This window comes from Pituophis catenifer, unplaced genomic scaffold (genome assembly GCF_029215685.1).
Source record: "Pituophis catenifer annectens isolate HBS135680 unplaced genomic scaffold, rPitCat1.0.hap2 SCAF_2, whole genome shotgun sequence".
Taxonomy (NCBI): Eukaryota; Metazoa; Chordata; class Lepidosauria; order Squamata; family Colubridae; genus Pituophis; species Pituophis catenifer.
Window position 1 is genome coordinate 18,118,912 of NW_027256882.1, and position 19,852 is coordinate 18,138,763.

The window sequence follows — 19,852 nt, forward strand, 5'->3', positions numbered from 1 at the left end:
TGTAGGTACAATTGTTGTTTGCATGTACATGTTGTTTGTATGTACACTGATTATGTTAACTTTTTTTGTATATACACTGAGAGCTTATGCACCAGAGACAAATTCCTTGTATGGCCACTCACACTTGGCTAATAAAGCTATTCTATTCTATTCTATTCTATTCTATTCTATTCTATTCTATTCTATTCTATTCTATTCTATTCTATTCTATTCTATTCTACATTCTATTCTACTCTACTCTACTCTACTCTACTCAAGTCAAAGTGCTATTAGTACTGCTAATCGATTCATGATCAACCTCATAATAAAAGACTTGAAGAGCAATAAGATTTTTTTTTTTTTTACTGGCTGAACTATTCAAGAAATATCCCAATCTGCTTCCGGTTTGCTGTTCGTCGCTGCCAGACGTTCCTTTGGGATCATCAGCTTCCACTGCCTGTCAGAGCCGCCTTCACAACGGAATGGTGGCTCGAAAAAACTCCGTTTCCATGAGGAAACGGAGATAGAGCCGGCAGGGGTGGGTAGAACTCTCTGCGGAGTCCCAAAAGTTTTTCTTTTACTTTTGGGACGGAGCGGATGAGATGCCCCGTATCCCCAGCCGCTGCTCCGGGCTTTGGGAGACCTCTGCTAATGCAGAGCCAGGCGTCAAAAGCAAGCCTGCAAATTTAACAGATTACTCAAAGAAAATGTGAGCTGGACCTGTAATACTGAACCGCAAGTATTTTACTGATTTTTTAAAAATTACTTAAGAGAGAGGAGGAAAAGAAAGAGGAAAAAAAGCCTTTTAAAATGGCGTCGGCTGGAGGAGAGGCTGAAAGAGAAAGTCCTTCCATTTTCTATTATTACAATGTAGCGGAATAAATACCACTGGCTACATTTGTAGACAAAACTTCGCTCCTGTGTCTTTTTCTCTCTTTTTCCCTTGGAGACTTGATATTGTTGTTGATTGGAAAGAAGTCTTTTTTTTTCTTTTTTCTTTTTTAACAAAGCCTGCCTGGGCGGAAACATGGCACTGAGACTTACAAAGTCAGATAAACAAGTGGGGGGGGGATTCCCCCACCAACAATTTAAAGGAACAAGTCTTAACTCTTCAGTCTCAGAAACCTGATTTTAATATAATAGAATTTTTCTTAGAGGAGATTGAAAGAAGGGAGAAGATTGTGAATCAGCAACTTGAAAAATTCAAGCAGGAAATTAAAGAATTGGTGAAATCTAAGTTTGATTTTTTGGAGAAAAAATTCTCAAAAGTGGCTAATGGTTTTTCAGAATTTATGATACAGTTGGACACAAATACTAATTTACTAGAGTCTAAAATGGAAGAAATTCAAGATAAATTGGACAATAGAACTCAAAAAATTGAAAATGATTTGACAAACACTCAGGATAATAGCTTAGAAGAAAAACCTAAAATGGATGCTGATCAAAAGTCTGATAATGTAGAAAATCTGCAACTGAAGATTGAAAAAGAGATTTTAATGGTACAATATAATTTCACAGAATATGCGATAAGATTAAGAGGTTTGCAGGAAAATAATAGAGATGATTTAAGGAAAATATCTTCTGAAATTCTAGCTGGGATTCTAAAGGTTCAACCTGAGGAAGTGTTTTGTAGGATTGACAGAGTTTATCGAATAAACTCCTGGATTGCCAAGCAAAGGCAATTGCCTAGAGATGTGGTGATTTATTTTACAGATAAAGAAATTAGGAATAATATTGTGCAAAATTCCTTCAATTCTAATTTGCAATTGTATGGAAGAAAGATTTGGATTTACAAGGAACTCCCACCTAAGATATTGATGGAAAGGAAGAAATTTGGTTTTCTGGTGAATGAGTTAAAAAAGAGAAATATCCCATTTAGGTGGGACGCCCCAGTTGGTATTATATTCAGATATCAAGGAGAAAGATATCAGCTAAATACTGTTGAAAGAGCGGAAGAATTTTATCAAAATAGGTTGAAAATGAACTTAACATCTTCAGGTATAATACAGGATAAGCAGAAGGAGCTGGAAATAAAGGTAAAATATCGAATTACAGAGACTGTACTAGATGAATTGCCTTTGGATTTATCGGACACCCCAGCTGGACTATCTACAAATTTGAGAGAAGTGGCATCTAACCTTAATGTGATGACTTATCAAGGCAAGGATAAGCATGGAAACCAATTAGGGGATATACAAGGGATAAAAAAGAAACATGAGACACAAAAACAAAACCAACAAGACCAATCTACAAAGCAGAATGAAAACCGACCAGATGATATACAATTTGCAGAAAGGAAACCAGGATGGAAACCAAATCCACAAAAAGAAAAGAAAAAAAGAAAAAGGTTGCATAAAAATAGAAATTTCTAAATCAAGCAACAGTGAAGCCAGTGACTTTAAAATATGAATGATTATGTGTAAACATAGAAGAGGCGATGTATTGGTTAATATCATCCTGAGGATTGTGGCAGATCTCTGCATGGCCGTAATCTGGGGACGTGAAAAGAGCCTTAAACTGATGGAATCCACTTTGGAATTTCTTTTTGTGTTGATAAACATATTATAATTATCTTGAATCACAAGGCAGGGGGAGGGAGAGGGGGAAAAAAAAGGGGGAAAAATTTGTATTTGAAAACTTTTTCAATTAAAAAAAAAAAAAGAAATATCCCAATCTGCAATAGTAGTTTATATACATAGAAATTAATGTGAAGGATGTTACAATTACAGCCTGATTAGTCTAATGGATATTATGGCTAAAACAATATCCTGTTCCTCTTGAGTAGAATTCAAAGTGGGAAGATAAAGAGTCTTTGGAAGAAGTACAAAGGATAAGAAGGCTTTTAGACACAGATAATCCTTTACTGACAATTGCTTTGTCAGGAACCATCTAATGAGACAATATATCAGTCAGGGGAAAACAAAGGTTTGCTCTCCTTATAAACCTTATTAATACTTATTAATAAATCAAACTCAAAAGTTATGGTCTTTGGAAAATGACATGAAAGCCAGGCTATTTGATGGTATAAGACAATAGTGGAAGTAACCCCATTCCTTACCTAGAGGTAGTTTTTCCTGAGACTGGAACTTGGCCGAATCCTCATCAAAGGAGCTCACTTAAGGCCAGGGCATAAGGCAATTAAAATTAAAAGATCTCTTGGATGTTGTGATTTACAGATTATATTAAGAGATGTGATCTTTCTCTTACTCTTGTATAACTGGAATACAAGTTAAAAATATTTTTGCAGAAAGAATCTGGGACATCAACGCAGAGAAAGGTAAAGCCATTGTCAATAAGTCTGACACATATAAGCAGATAAGCGTCTAGTCACACCCCTTTGAAATTTTATTTTTTTATTTATTTCGTCAAGCATGTATTTTATGACAGATACAAGTGTAAACACAATTATAAATACATGAGATGGATACTAATAAAAGGGAACATTAGGACAGGGATGGTAGGCACGCAGGTGCACTTATGCACGCCCCTTACAGATCTCTTAGGAATGGAGTGAGGTCTACAGTAGAAAACAGGTTAAAGTTTTGGGGGTTTGGGGAAGAAACCACAAAGTCAGGTAGTGCATTCCAGGCATTGACAACTCTGTTACTGAAGTCGTATTTTCTGCATTCTACAGTAGTTTGGATCGGTTTACCATGAGTTTGCATCTATGGTGTGCTCTTGTATTGTTTTGGTTGAAGCTGGAGTATTCGTTGGCTCGTAGGACATTGTAGCAGATGATTTTATGTCTTATGCTTAGGTCAGACTGAAGACGGCGAAGTTCTAAGTTGTCTAAGCCCAAAGTTTCAAGTCTGGTGGCATAAGGTATTTTGTTGCGAGCAGAGAAGTGGAGGATTCTTCTTGTGAAATATCTCTGGACTCGTTCTATTGTATTAATGTCCGATATGCAGTGCGGGTTCCAGACAAATGAGCTGTATTCAAGGATTGGTCTGGCAAAAGTTTTGTATGCCCTAGTTTGCAGTTCAATATTACCGGAGAATAAATTACGCAAGATTAGGTTAACAACTCTTAATGCTTTTTTAGCAATGCTGTTACAGTATTGTGAATTTTTTTTTTTTTTTTAAATTTTTATTATAGTCCAACATACACAGACAGACACAAACATTTAAACAAACTATACATAAACTAACTATACAATGAAATCAAGTCCTGGGACTTGAGCTTTGAAGTAGAGTTACCTCGGTAATTATATATCAATATATCTGTACATATTATACTTCATCATATATCAGTATTTATATAACCATATTTCATTTTATTTCTGTATTTGGATATAGTTGGATGGTATTTCCTTAATTCGTGTCCTTTTTTTCTAACCAGTTATACCATTTTTGCCAAATTAGGTAATAGTCTGAGTCTTCTTTTCCCTGAATTTCTTTGGTCAGTTTATCCATTTCCGCACATTCCATTGTTTTTTGTATTACTTTTTCCTCTGTTGGCGTATTTTCCAATTTCCACATCTGTGCAAAGGCGATTCTGGCAGCGGTTAGGATGTGTATAATTAGGTATTGTGTCTCTTTTTTATAGTCTTTTGTGAGTATTCCTAATAAGTATGTTTCCGGTCTGAGGGGTACTTTTTGGGTGGTGATTTCTTCCAACTGACTTTGAATTGTTTTCCAAAATTTTTTAACTTTTGGACATGACCACCACATGTGGTAGTAAGTCCCCTTCTGTGTTTTGCATTTCCAGCAGTTCTGATTAGTGTTGGGGAACATCTTTGCCAGCCGTGCAGGGGGGAGATGCCATCTGTAAAACATCTTATATGTATTTTCCTTATAGGACACGGACATTGTCAGTTTAGTATTGACTTTCCACATTTTTTCCCATTTTTCTAGATTAATATTATATCCAAAATTTTTAGCCCAAATAATCATATTTTCCTTCACCACTTCTTCTTCCAGTTTGTATTTAAGCAAATAATTGTATATTTTAGTTATTAATTTATCATCTGATTGCATTATAATTTTGTCTAATTCATTTCTTTCTTTTTGGATTCCAAATTTTTTCATATCGCTTTTATATCTTGATTTTATCTGTAAATACGTCCACCAATCAATGTCCGTGCCCTGTTGTCTCAATTCCTCTGTTGTTTTTATATCTCCCTCTGTATTCAGCAATTCGTCGTAGGTCTTCATTTTATTCATATCCATTGTGTTCGGGTAGATTTGTGCTTCCATGGTTGATATCCATCTTGGAATTTTATCATAATGTTTCCTTCTTATTTCAATCCAGATTTTTGCCAGTGCTCCTCTAATGTAGTGTCTCCTAAAGTGCTCATGCTGTCTGGGCTTTTCCTCCCATAGGAATGCGTGCCAACCTTTGAACAGATCGAATCCTTCTAGAGCTAATATTCGTTTGTCTTTGAGTGTCATCCAATCCTTGATCCAAGTTAGGGCTGTTGCAATGTAATAGGTTTGCCAATCTGGCAATCCCAGGCCGCCTCTTTCTTTGGTATCTTGCAGGTGTTTCAATTTAATCCTGGCTCTCTTCCCCTGCCATATATATTTGGATATCATTTTATCGAGGTCTTTAAAATATGTTTTCCCCGGATTTATCGGTATTGTTCTGAATAAATATAACATTTTTGGTAGAATAGTCATTTTAATTGAAGCAATTTTGCCTAATAATGATAGTTTTAATTTACTCCATGCCTCTAAGTCCTTCTGTATCTGTTTAACCAATTTAATGTAGTTATCTTCTTTTAATGATGATACTTTATTGGTGAGCCAAATTCCTAAATATTTTATTTTGGTTGTTGTTTGTATTCCTAGTGCCTCTTCCAGCTCTTCCTCCTGGGGTTTTGTCAAATTTTTAGTTAGTAATTTAGTTTTTTGTCTATTAATTTTCAAACCTGCCACTTCGCCATATTGTTCTATCTTCCTTAATAAATTCAGTCCTGAATGTTTCGGTTGCTCTAATATAAATACTACGTCATCCGCGAATGCTTGTAGTTTATATTCCTGGTTTTTGGTTCTTAATCCTTTTATTTCATTGTCATTCCTAATTTCGTTCAATAGGGGCTCTAGTGCTAATATATATAGTATAGGAGAGAGGGGGCATCCTTGTCTCACTCCTTTGGATATTTTAAATTGGTCTGTTGTCTCTCCATTTATCCATATTCTTGCAATTTGATCTGAATATATTGTTTTGATCATATTAAGAAATTTCTCGCCAGTTCCCATTTTTTCTAGTTGCAATATTAAAAACCCCCAGTTAAGATTGTCGAAGGCTTTCTGTGCGTCGAGGAAGAGTAAGGCCATCTTTTCATCTGATTTTTGCTCATAATATTCCAGTATATTAATTATTGTTCTTGTGTTCTTGTTGATTTGCCTATTTGGAATAAAACCATTTTGGTCTGGATGGATATAGTTCACAATAATTCTCTTCATTCTCTGAGCCATGATCGATGTAAATAATTTATAGTCTGCGTTTAGAAGTGATATGGGTCTGTAGTTTTTAGTTTGAGTTAGGTCTGAGTCTTCTTTAGGTATCAGTGTAATGATTGTCTCTATCCATGATTTGGGAATTTTAGCTTCTAAAATCGCTTCATTCAGGACTTGTAATAGAATGTCATCCATTGGCTGATTCTCGATTTTGTAGAATTCTGCCGGGATACCATCTGGGCCTGGTGTTTTATTGTTGTTCTGCTTCTTCTTCGCTTCAATTAATTCTAACATCGATATTGGTCTGTTCAAGAGTTCTCTTTGAGTTTCTTTTATTTCTTGGATATTGGCTTTGTTTATATATTCTTTTACTTTCTCCAATTGGATTTCTTCCTGCGTATATAGTTCCTGATAGAAATTCCTTACAATTCGCTTTTTTGCCTCATTCATATGCTGTAGTTGCCCTTGTTCGTCTTGTAGTTGGTGTATTAGTCTTTTCTCCTTTTCTTTCTTTAGTTTATATGCCAACCAACGTCCTGTTTTATTAGCGAATTCAAATTGGTTTTGCTTTGCCATTCTAATCTTCCTAGCTATTTCTGTTGTTGTTATTAAGTTTATTTCATGTTTGATATGGTTTATTTTTTCCTTAATCTCTTTCCCATCTGGTCTATTCTGTAATTCTGCTTCTTGTTTTCCGAGCTCAGTCATTAGGTTATTCCTTCTTTGCTGTTTCTCTCTGTTTTTCTTCACCTTGAATGAAATTGTTAATCCTCTTATATATGCTTTTGTGGCATCCCATAGAATTTGTAATGATGTATGTTCCTTTTTGTTTATTTGAAAAAATATCTCCATCTCTTTCTTTATCATCTCTATGTATTCTTTGTCTTGGGTAATTTCTCTATCCATCATCCATCTTCCTCTCTTTAACCGGCCTTTCCAGACTATTGTTATAGGACTGTGGTCCGCCCATATGTTCGGTGTGATTTCAATTTCTTTTATGCTTTCTCTTAATTCTGCCGTCATCCAGGCCATGTCTAGTCTGGACCAAGACTGATGGGGATTTGAATAATATGTATACTGTTTTTTGGTTTTATTCAATTCTCTCCAGGCATCTTTCAGTTGTAACTCTTGAGTCATGTCCTTAAAAGTGTCCGGTAGTGTCTTTTTCTTAGATTTGTTTTTTTTGTTACTTTGGTAGTCATAGTCCATATCTACAATTGCGTTATAGTCCCCTATTATACATATGTGTTCGTAGTCTAATTCTTTAATTTTGTCGTGTAGCCTTTTGAAGTATTCTTTTTGGTTCCCGTTTGGAGCATATATTGATACTAGTAGCATATTTCGGGCCTCCGTCTTGATGTTGACCATTAATATCCTACCATCTCCGTCTGTGTAAATTTGTTTTGCCTGAATATGGTTTTTAATGTATATTGCAATGCCTCTTTTTTTTTGGTCTGATAGTGAGGTAAATAATGATCCAAGTTTTCTGTTTTCTAATAATTGTTTGTGTTGTTTTTTAATATGTACTTCTTGTAAATTGATAATGTCTGTATCTAATTTTTGAAGTTTTTTAAAGGTATGTGTTCTTTTGGTTGGTAGATTAAGGCCATTTATGTTAATTGAAATTAATTTCAACTCTTGTCCCATTTCCTTTAGTTTCCCTTTGTTAGTTTGAGTTTACTTGTGTTTCTTGTTACCATTTGTGTTTTCCCCCTAGCCCCTTCTCTTTCAATCCTCTCCCTTTCCCTAGACTCCTTTTCTTCCTTTCCTTTTTTTGTTTCCCCCGTGGGGTGGTCCTGGTTTGTATTATCTGAGTCACACCTAGTTTCCTGTTCTTCTTCTATTATGAAATGTGTGTCAAAAAATTCTTGTGCCTTCTCTATCGTATCAATTTTATATTTTTTGTCATCCCAGGATATTAGAATTCCCTCTGGCACCAGCCAGCGGAACATTATTTTATGTTGGTTGAAATTTTTAAACATGGAAATGGATGCACATCTTAGGCTGATATTTACACAAGCAAGATTTGAGAAGCCTGACACAATGGTTAAATATGTACAATTAACTAAGTATATTGAACAGACCTGTATTAGCGCCAGAGATAAAATGAAAGAGAGAGATCAGTATCTTGGAATGCACATTAAATGAAAGACTTATTGCAATCCTTATATTAAGACAACAACATGTTTCCTCTGTGGACAGAATTTAAACCTTGCATATAATACAACTCTTTACTTGAACAAAACGGTTCAGCTGAAATCTGTAAATATGGGTCTGATTGCCGAAAAATGTAAAGGTGATAAAGAAATATGATTTGCATTCTTTACTCTGGGTCTTTAATTTGTCTCTTTTATTGTATTTTTCCTGGTCTTGCTAATGTTCTGTGTTTAATATTCTGTACCTTGATATGGTCTACCAGGCAATCAACAATGCAATATTTTAATATGTTCATGACAAAAGAAGTTGGATGTATTGAAATCTAATAACTGATGTTAAATACAGCATTCTTCACTGCTTTTTCAGATCCGTTTGACTGCTTCAGAAGTTCTGAGTGATAAAAGTCAATTCCCTTTTTTCTACCACATGCTCCCCAAATTAGGGATTCTCTACCCAGGAATTGTCCAACTGCTCCTCCATTTCAGATGGACCTTGATTGGTCTCTTTGCTTCAAACACAGAGCATGGAGAGAATTTCATGAGGACCTTGATTCCTATACTTATCAGGAATGGAATTTGTATTCTTATATCACAACAATTGTCAACCACTACACCTACAGCAATGCTTAGGGATGCTATCTCTAAGTGGAGGCAAGTCAATGTCTTTGTTCACTTCATAGAATATTATTTCCTTTGGGACAGAATTCGTTTTTTCCATTCAACACTTAACAGTTTGCCAGAACCCATTGAAGGGAAAGTCTGGATAAATGCAATCTTTGGGGAATTGCAAATAAGAAGACACCCATTTCTTAAATATGTCCATAGTGTTTGGACCTATAACTTTCAATGGAGAAAAAGGCCAAATGATAGTTCTTTTGATCAAGATCTCCTTGTGCAACCACAGTTTGGAGGTCAATCACTTCACTGTTTTTTTTCAAAAGACATCATTTCTGTAAAAGGCCGAAGAAGATGTATTCAGAAATCACCACTGAAGACCAATGTGGAAAGGAACAAGATATGGAACATATATAACCGCCTTGTTTACACTTTGATTAATATTCTGGCCCATGCCTTGAATGCTGCATATTCCTCCATATCCAGGAGGAGAAGGAAAGAGGGAGAAGAGAGGCTGGGGACTCAAAGGCTGCAGGCATGGCAGGTATGGGGTCCTGACAATGATCCATCAAAGTTACTTTCTCTGGAGAAGGAATACAAGGGAGAAAGGAAACTATCTCAACTTTTTGTGCTTCAAAAGGCCAAAACGTTTGGCCCATATAACCACTTGTGGATAATTTTCCAAAGTGCGGGTACCATGACCTATACATTTTGATATTAAACAGTATTCATTTTATAATCCATGCATTTTTAGATGAATTCCTATCTTTGTTTAATTTGTGATTAGCATTTTAGAATTTTATGCTCATAAATTTGAAGGAGACCCTGAGACCATGTAGCACCACACCTCTTCTTTACAAAAATCCAAGTTAAAGCTTCTTTAAGTGATGGCTGCTGGGTCTTTGCATTAAAACAACCAGTGAAGGGGAGACTAAACTTCTCTGCTTCACTGGATAAGCTCTAAAACTGCTCCTCCTTTTAGGGTGTTTTTCATCTCCTTCAGCCAGCATCTCCTCTCTTGTGACAGAGCTCAGTTTCTCATTTTTCCATGTCCAACACTATGGAATAACAGGAAGCTTCCATCTTTCAGTTATTGGAAGAGTGCTGTTTCCTCCCTTTTCCAATCAAGAGGTTCTTTCAGTTGGAAAAGGTGCTTCCAGACTTCTTCTGATTTTCAGCCTTCAAAGAGCAACATGGCTGTTCTCCTCCTTGTCTTCCCTTAAGGCTAAGATCAACTCCTTTGATCTCTTCCTTGATTTCATTGCCTTTCCTTAAAGCTGATCCAATATTTTGCAATGGCTTCTCAAAAGTCTGATGCCTGCAAGGTATCTTTCTCCTTGACTTAGTTTTTCTCCAAACCAGGACCTTCACTCCTGAGACTTTTATGGATACATTTGCATTCTTTCCATGAGCATCATACTGCCAAGTCACATTTGGTTTGCAACCTACTATTTTGAGATCATCTTCACAAATGTTCTTATCAAGTGTAGCTTCCATCGTCCTTTCTGCAGTGCATCATTAATGACATTATTATCCAACTGCACACGATTATTATCCAATCATTAACACAGTACTACTAATTTATTTTAATTAGTGACCAGTATGCAGAGAGAGAGAGAGAGAGAGAGAGAAGCATACAAATGAAATCTTAATGAAATATCTATGTTAAAGCCACCATCCGTTTTCTCTTATATGTCATACTTCATTAAAGTCCTAGTTGCTACAAATCAGATATTTTTCTACTGGCTTTCATTTATGCATTTATCTATATCAGGAAATCATACATATTTTTCTTGAAGTTTGGCATTTTTAAATAAATTCAACATAGTTTTGTCTATGAATTGGTATAAATATTTTATCCAAAAATCATGATTTGTCAACTCTACTTTTCTGTATTACAGAAAATATAGAATAGATGACCAAGGACTAATTGCTATTTATAACTAGAGAGTTTTATAAAGAACATTTAAAATTATTGAGTGCAATAGTACAACAATTTTTATCCACATCATCCAGCCATCACTTAACTAGATTCCTAATCACATCAAAAAAAAATAATGTTTTACTGAAATCAAATTATATCACCAGCATTTCCATAATCTATTTAGGAAATATAATGATATGTGAGAATGATGTTTGGGACAGGTAGAAGAAATGCTGCCTATGGAAGGATCTGATAAGAGGATGGGAATATGCAGGTTCATAATGGGTAGAGAAAGAAAATCAGAAATGATTCTCTCTATTTTTCAGGCTGAAAAAGAGTTGGTGTGAGAATTGGACTTTCAGACTTGCAAGTTTCTGTTAATGGAGCCTTACAGTACAGTGGAATTAGCTGATGTGGTTGTGTTTTATGTCTGCTCTACCTGGTAGATCATTAGCTTGGTAACTTTCTTCTTGACAAATCTGTGCTTTCTGGTAATCACCCTGTTGTTTTCAAGGGCCCACAGCTGTATAATATGACACAACGAAAGTGAGAAAGGATTCTCCTAAATTTTCAGGCTGAAAACAAGTTGATAGGAGAATAGAATAGAATAGAATAGAATAGAATAGAATAGAATAGAATAGAATAGAATAGAATAGAATAGAATAGAATAGAATAGAATAGAAAATAACAGAGTTGGAAGGGACCTTGGAGATCTTCTACTCCAACGTCCTGCTTAGGCAGGAAACCCTATACCATTTCAGACAAATGGTTGTCCAATCTCTTCGTCAAAATTTTAAGTGTTGGAGCATTCACAAGTTCTGGAGCAAGTTGTTCCATTGATTAATTGATCTCACTGTCAGGAAATTTCTCCTTAGTTCTAGATTGCTTCTCTCCTTGGTTAGTTTCCATCCATTGATTCTTGTCCTGCCCTCAGGTGCTTTTGAGAAAATCTTAACTCCCTCCTCTTTGTGGCAACCCCTGAAATATCAGAACACTTTGTACTTTCAGAATTGCAAAATTCTGTTATGGTAGCATTACAATAAAGTAGAATTAGCTCATCTGGCCATATTTCGTTTCTAGACTACCTGGGACAACATTAGCCTCACAAGTTTCTTCCTGAAAAATCCATGCTTTCCGGTAATTACCCTATTGTTTTCAAGGGCTTTATGAATAATCTTTGCATTTGTCTGTTTGTTCAATTTATTTGTGACCTTTCTGATATTTTATCAATTTTATCAATTATTTATTTTATCAATACATTGTTTGTCAATATATCATTGACAAAATTTGCTAAGCCTTTCTTTTTCTCTTTTGAGGACAGTGATAGCACTTTTTCTCTCAACCCAGGATATTTGCAAGTGACACAGCTTCAGTAGAAAGATTCAGTTGTGAAAAGAACATGTGGAATAAGAAACCAAAGTTTCTCCTTTTAAGATTCTTGGATGTTTCATTCCAGCTTCATCCCTTTCTGAAGAAGAATGAATTTTGCAATCTTTCCCTGTTTAAACTGTACTTGGACAAAAATGGTGATATAGCAGCAGATCTGAACATCATGAGCATGTTAGTTTTTTCCGGGGAAGATCCCATCAGTAAACAACTAGGCAGTTTTGAAAGACAAAGAACAATTATCAATCCAGATGCTCTTTCACAGCTAAAGTTGCTCAACAAGGTGGGTGAAATATTGATGTCATTTCTCTGTTTTCCAAAGCCTTGAGACATATCTCAAGTGGCTAAGCCTATTCACCAAATACAATGACCTTCAGTGAGAATTGAATGTGGGGAGTAGAACCCTTATAATTTTCTTAAATGGCTTGGGAGGCTTCAGTGCAATTGGTAAGGTGTCCTTCAGATTAGTGGTGGAATTCAATTTTTTTTACTACCGGTGAGTGTGGAAGGGGAAGGATACTGCAAAATCTCCATTCCAACCCCACTCCAGGGGAAAGATACTGCAAAATCCCCATTCCCACCCCACTCCTGGGGGAAGGATATTGCAAAATCTCCATTCCCACCCCTCTCTGGGGCCAGCCAGAGGTGGTATTTGCAGGATCTCTGAACTACTCAAAATTTCTGCTACTGGACATACTTCTTCTGGACACCATTGGGAAATTTGCTTTGAATTCAGGTTTATCTTGCCATGGTTGGGCAGGTTTATAATCTGTGATGTTCTTAAATAGAACATACATAATCAGAGTTGTCCATAGTTGTCTGTCATGCCAAGTAGATAGAAGAATAGGTCTTCTGCTCTTGGGGAGAAAGTCCAAGGCTTTCCATTCATCTAAAATGATAATGACTGTTCTGATGTGCCCTGAGTGAGAAAACTAAAGCTCTGAAACAAGGTTTGATGCAAAGAAAAGAAAAACCCTTCCTCATATTGGAAGAAATGAGGGACAATTTGGGAAAAAACATTGGTTTTTAGCTTATCACTTCATATGGAACATCCTTGAATGCAATTGTTTATTTTCATTTTTATTTTATTTTATTTTATTTTCTTAAATCTCTCTGGAAAAAAGGAGGCTCCAAATTTAACCAATATTAAATGTAGGTCTGTCTTTTCATGCCAATTGGTGTCACCTAATTGTAGTTTTTCAACAGAAAAGACCTTTTTTTGGATTGACTTTAGAAACATATCATATCACGTTCCATGTGATCATATTCACGTCCCATTCGATACAGCAAAAAATGCCTGACTTACCATTTTAGAGGAACACATTCTGACAACTCACCTCCATCTCATCTCATTCCGGTTCTGGAAACTAGGCAGTCAGTTTTAGTTTTAGTTCACCAGCATGGTGACCATATGAAATTATCAAATAAGCATATCAATAAACAAAGAACAGATGCATTAAGGTTGACAGCCCTAATCTGTAATGAAGTTTTCCTTTATATCTTAATTGGGAGGTTTTCCTTTATACCTTAACTTTCAAATTGGGCTGGCTTTGCAATGATACATGTAGTCCAGAAGAAACCTTTCCAGATCCATCTGGTCAGAAGTTTCTTTCTTCATCACAGTTTTATTCTATTCTGATAAATTTAATAAAATAAAAATTTCAGAAACTTTTCACAATAAATTTCATTCTAAACATTCATATGACTAAAGCATCTTAATTTAAATTCATGGGTACATGAAGAGAGGAGGAATGTATGCTAATATAACCATGTGGAGGAATCACTAGTTATTCCTCCATTGCTTCTCTCCAGAATTTATTAAGTAGAAATGCCCTTTCTTGCAATGTGATAGAACAAAAGCAAAAGGGAGGAATTAAATGGAATATGCAATAATTGTATCTCTAATAACATTGGGAGCTAAAGATTTCTTATTTACCTAAGTGAAGTCCAGCAACTACTTGACTAAGGATCATGTTTACCTCCATTTTTAATTGATGGTTAGTTCTAACATACTTCATTTGTCATTCCTTGTTTTTCTTCTTAGTCTCTGCCTCAGTCCAAATGTGTGGAAAATTGCCAGCCTGGATTTTTCAAGAGGGCTCGGAAAGGAGAGCCAGTTTGCTGCTATGACTGTGTTCCTTGTCCGGAAGGGACCATCTCCACTCAGGAAGGTGGGTGACGCCACAAAAAGGGTACTGGATTAAGCCAAAGTATTTTGATCAATCAAATTGAGAAATGCATTCAGGTCAATGGCTTTTGTTCACCCAGCCCAGTTTATATTGAAGCCCAAAATATATTGTACATAAATCAATCAATCAATCAATTAATCAATCAATCTTTATGTGGATCATGGAACTACATAAGCAGGAAGAAGTAATTCAGGGGACCACGAAGGGAGAAGGTTTGGGTTCAAGGGACAAGAGAAATACACACAAAAGACTCACCATAAAAGACATGGAGCAGTTTTGTGTGAAAGAAGGAATGTAAATTAAATTTATTGTTATTAGAGGTAATGTTTGCCTTTTTCATTTTTAGTGCTTTAATTTTCCATATTATGGATTAAGAGGTAAAACACAAATATGGTTTATAGCCCATTTCAACATTCCCAGATCCAGCATTGCCACTATCATGGTTTCCTTGGTTGGATTGTTACTGAATCTTCCCTCTTCGTCTTATCTTTCCAATTTTCTTGGATATTAAATAATGAAATACAAACAGTTATAACAGTTGCAAGAAAGAATACAGTTGTGGTTCTAAAAGGAAAAAAAATCTTACTTCCATTATTGGAATTAAAAGGAACCAGATCTAATAGAAAGTAGGAAGAAAAGAGAACTAATTAATTAATCAGTCTACCTAATATCTATTCATACAAATGTTGAACTCATTCAGTCTTTAAAATTATTACTAAATTTAGAAATTTTGGTAATAGACTACTGCTTCTGATTTTTAGGCACTAAAATCATTGCAAAGAAAGATAACAGATTTTTTTTTTCTTGGATTACTTCAGCAATTAATTTTCCTTAAAATATCTGTTTACAATTTTATTTATTTGTGAAATTTATTGGCCACCAATCTTACCACAGGGTACCAAATTTATATTGCTGGCATCCCACACAAAGGGTCTCTGGGTGTCATCCAATTAAAACAACAATTAAACTGGATGACACATTAAATATCATGATTACAAGATTTTACATAGGACACAAACAGCGCACAGAGCTCTGGTACCACACAATGCCCAGGCCTTTGAAAGAATACAATTGAAAGGAATTTGAGGAGGCCTCAAGGATAGTGGCAATCTGACCTTGGGGGTAGTTAATGGTTTTTTTCCCAAGGAATCGGTGGTCCCACCATTTGCTTTGAAGGATGCGATTATGCACCTCATTCTAAAGAAGCTCTCCACGGACCCAACCATCTTAGACAAGTTTTGTCCTGCATACAATATTGTCGTGGAGATTAAATCAATGTACTGTAAAACCTTATCTCTATAACAATCTACTATAACAAATGAGACTTACTAGCAGTTCACAATAAACTGTTCTTATTTACATAATAATAAAAACAATATCTATTCAAATACTAAATAGTATGTCATTCCTTTTTTTAAATATCCTGTCAGATATATATATGTAATCACTCTATGTGATTATAGTTCTGGCTATTCTTCCTCAGGAGTCTTTTAATACATCAGATCTAACTCTGATCTCTAATCTTAACTCTCCTAACTGCCAACTTACTGATGACTAACTGTCTTCAGAACTGCCTTTAAACTGCATACTGACTGCAGAACTGCCCTTTAAAACTGCCCCTCTAACTGACTTCTAACTGACTACTAATTGACTTTTAGAAGTGCAGAGCTGCCCTCTAACTGAAAACTAACTGACTACTAACTGATAATAGTTTTTCTGTCAGGAATCTCCTTTTATACTGTCACGGTGACAGTTAGGAGAGGGAATATAAAATCCAGGGAGTTTCAAACCCATTAGCCGCTTTCTGATTGGCTTATTTACTTGTCCATTCCAAATGCCATTCATAGGCACAGCAAATGAGAAATAACTTTTCTATAACAAATATTTGTTGAGAGTTTGTTGAGAGCATGATTGTCATTCAGGTACAGTACTGGTGGCTGAGGTACAGTTCCAAGATGGCATTGGTTGCTTTCACAGATGACCTCTGATAGGAGTCCTGCAAATATTCTGACCCTTCTGGATTTCTCAGTGGCTTTTGATAATATAAATCATTCTATCCTTCTGAACAGGCTTCAGAGTTTGGGAGTGGAGGCGGGGTTTTCCAAAGGTTTTCCTTTATTCATGGTTGATTTCAGTTGATGGGTTCTTAGGGAACGGAGGTGAAAACCTAGGCCCTGCAATAGGGCATCTCTCAGGACTGGAGTCTCTCTCCTTTATCTTTTACATGAAATTGCTAGGTGAGGTCATTTGCTGCCATGGACTTGGTATCAAAATACACCATCCATGGCTTGTTAGATGGTAGCATTGTGATGCTGAATATGACATCCATAGAAGAGCTTCCTTGAAAGGTGAAATAAAGATATAAAAGAACTTTCTGTTTTCTCAGATACTGAAAAATGCACCAAGTGCCCAGATGATCAATATTCAACCGAGAGCAGAATCCAATGTATCCCAAAAAGAATAACCTTCCTCTCCTATGAAGAACCTCTGGGCATTATCCTGGTGTCCATTGCCCTACTCTTGTTCCTATCCACAGGATTCATTTTAATCATATTCATTAAATACCTTGAAACTCCCATTGTCAAAGCCAACAACCGGGACCTCTCTTACATCCTCCTGGTCTCCCTCTTGCTTTGCTTCTTGTCCTCCTTTTTCTTCATTGGACGACCAAGGAAGGCCACCTGCCTTCTCCGACAAACTGTGTTCAGTATTGTCTTCTCAATAGCTGTGTCATCTGTGTTGGCCAAAACTATCACAGTGGTGCTGGCATTCTTAGCCTCAAAACCAGGGAACAAAATGAGAAGATGGTTGGGGAAGAGCTTGGCCAACTCTATCATCCTTTCTGGTTCTGCTGGACAAATTTTCATCTGTGCCTCATGGCTTGGAATTTCTCCCCCATTTCCTGACTCTGACCTGCACTCCCAGCCTGGAGAGATCATCCTTCAATGCAATGAAGGCTCTGTCACCATGTTTTATGTTGTCCTTGGCTATATGTGTTTCCTAGCTGCCATTTGCTTCACTGTAGCTTTCCTGGCCAGGAATCTGCCTGGGGCCTTCAATGAAGCCAAGCTGATCACCTTCAGCATGCTGGTCTTCTGTAGTGTTTGGATCTCCTTCCTGCCCACCTATCTGAGCACCAAAGGAAAGTCCATGGTGATTGTTCAGATCTTCTCCATCTTGGCCTCCAGTGCTGGACTGCTGGGCTTCATCTTCTTCCCCAAATGCTACATTATAATCCTGAGGCCAGATCTAAACACTAAGGAACGTCTAATGATAAAAGTAGGGACATGACTGTGATATTGTTTCTTAGGCATGTAACATTTAATTTTTTTCATTGCAATTGTTGGGCTTTTGTATTCTTCCTTTGTATTAATGTGACAATTAAGGTTATTTAAAACGGAAGGAAATAAACATATAAAGACTGTAAGACTAATGAAATTAAATCCCAACATAATCATCAAACAATAAAATAAACAATTAATAATTAAAGTTGTCATGCAGCCAGAGATGAACAAGCTAAGAAATAATAGTTATATTAAGTAAAAACAGCTGAATAGAAGAGAGAAGTCTTCCCAAAGAGAGAGGGAAGGAGTCTTTTGCCTGAGGTGAATATGAAACTCTAAATCTGTGTGAACATGGACACTTTCTCTCTACTGTATGTGACTTTCTCTTGAAAGTAGATGTGAGCAGTGGAAACTGGGTATCAAGATCATGCAGATGACTCCTCATCCAACACTCTGGTTGTTTACATCAGTTATTTCTGGAGGTGTTAGGTGAATTACAGATCTTCTGGGACCTCAGAATTCCATGACTCTCTGTGGAGTCACAATTACCCTAATGTTCTGTCCCCCGTCCTTACACAGACAAATGCAATATCAAACACGCCTGCCAATAATTTATTGTATAAACAGACCAGAATTCCTGGCAGATGAGGGTTCTGGCAGCTAACTGTAAAATGCCTGCCCAGTCCAATTAGTACTCCCAAAAAGCAGGAGAGGCCTTATCTGCAGTCTGTTTCCAGAGCGACACATTATCCACAAGACTTTAGTCCGAAATATATCTGAGCCAAAGTGCAGGATTCACGATGTGACTCTTTAGAGTTTAAACTTTTGTCCGTCACAAAGCCTGCCAAGCAATCATGCCCCCTTTTATCCCTTGTGGGGTGTGGCTCAGTGACTCAGCTCAATCCCTGGCCCTCCCCGTTGCTGCGCTTGCTTCTCCCTCCGACGCTGGCTGGGATCACGCCAGGATTCATCATTATCACTCTCTATCAATGGGTGCTCCGAAATGCCTTCCTCCTGGCCCATCCCAGGCTGTTCCTCCTGGCCTTCGGATGGAACCTGAAGCATTGCCAGAGAGGAGGGTCCTGGAGAGGGAGGCCTTGTCAGTTCCTCCCCCTCACCTTCTGAGTCCTCTTGCTCCACGAGGAAAGGCTCGGGAGTTGGAGTCACAACACCTAACATCCTTTCTGGACATGTCCAAAAGGCAGTGCCCCTGCTTCAAAACAGCACCTGGAAAGATCCAGAGAAGGAAATGGGAAACAGCTATGAATCCAATTGGTCTCTTATCCAATAAGGCATAGAATCCTCTTGTCCCCAAATCAGAAGCTTTCAGCATTCTGCTATGTGAATGGGAAAATAATCCCATTTTCTATAGATAGAAAATGGCAGGAGGGCATTTTCCCTGAGACTTCAATGTCTAGAAGAACTAGGGAGCTTCAGGAAGAGTCCACCTTCTCTGGAAGCTACCCAGAGACCAACTGTGTTTACCACACCCAATCCTAGGAAATTTTAAAAAATGCAGATTTCAGGCATATGGGAGGCTATGTGGCTAGATGATAGATAGATAAATAGACAGACAGACAGATGATAGATAGATAGATAGATAGATAGATAGATAGATAGATAGATAGATAGATAGATAGATAGATAGATAGAGCGGTGAAATCCTCCCGGTTCTATCCGGCTCACCGAACTGGTAGTGCAGGCAGCGGGAAGGTTCTGTGCTTGCACAGAAGAGGGGCGCATATGTGTAGTGCATGTGCACTCCTGCATGCTCACGTTCCTGAACTGGTAGCGAAGATAAGTGGATTTCATCACTGGATAGGTAGGTAGGTAGATAGATAAATAGATAGATAGATATTCTTTTTTTTTTGAACCACTGATACAGTCAGGTCCAGAAATATTGGGACATCGACACAAT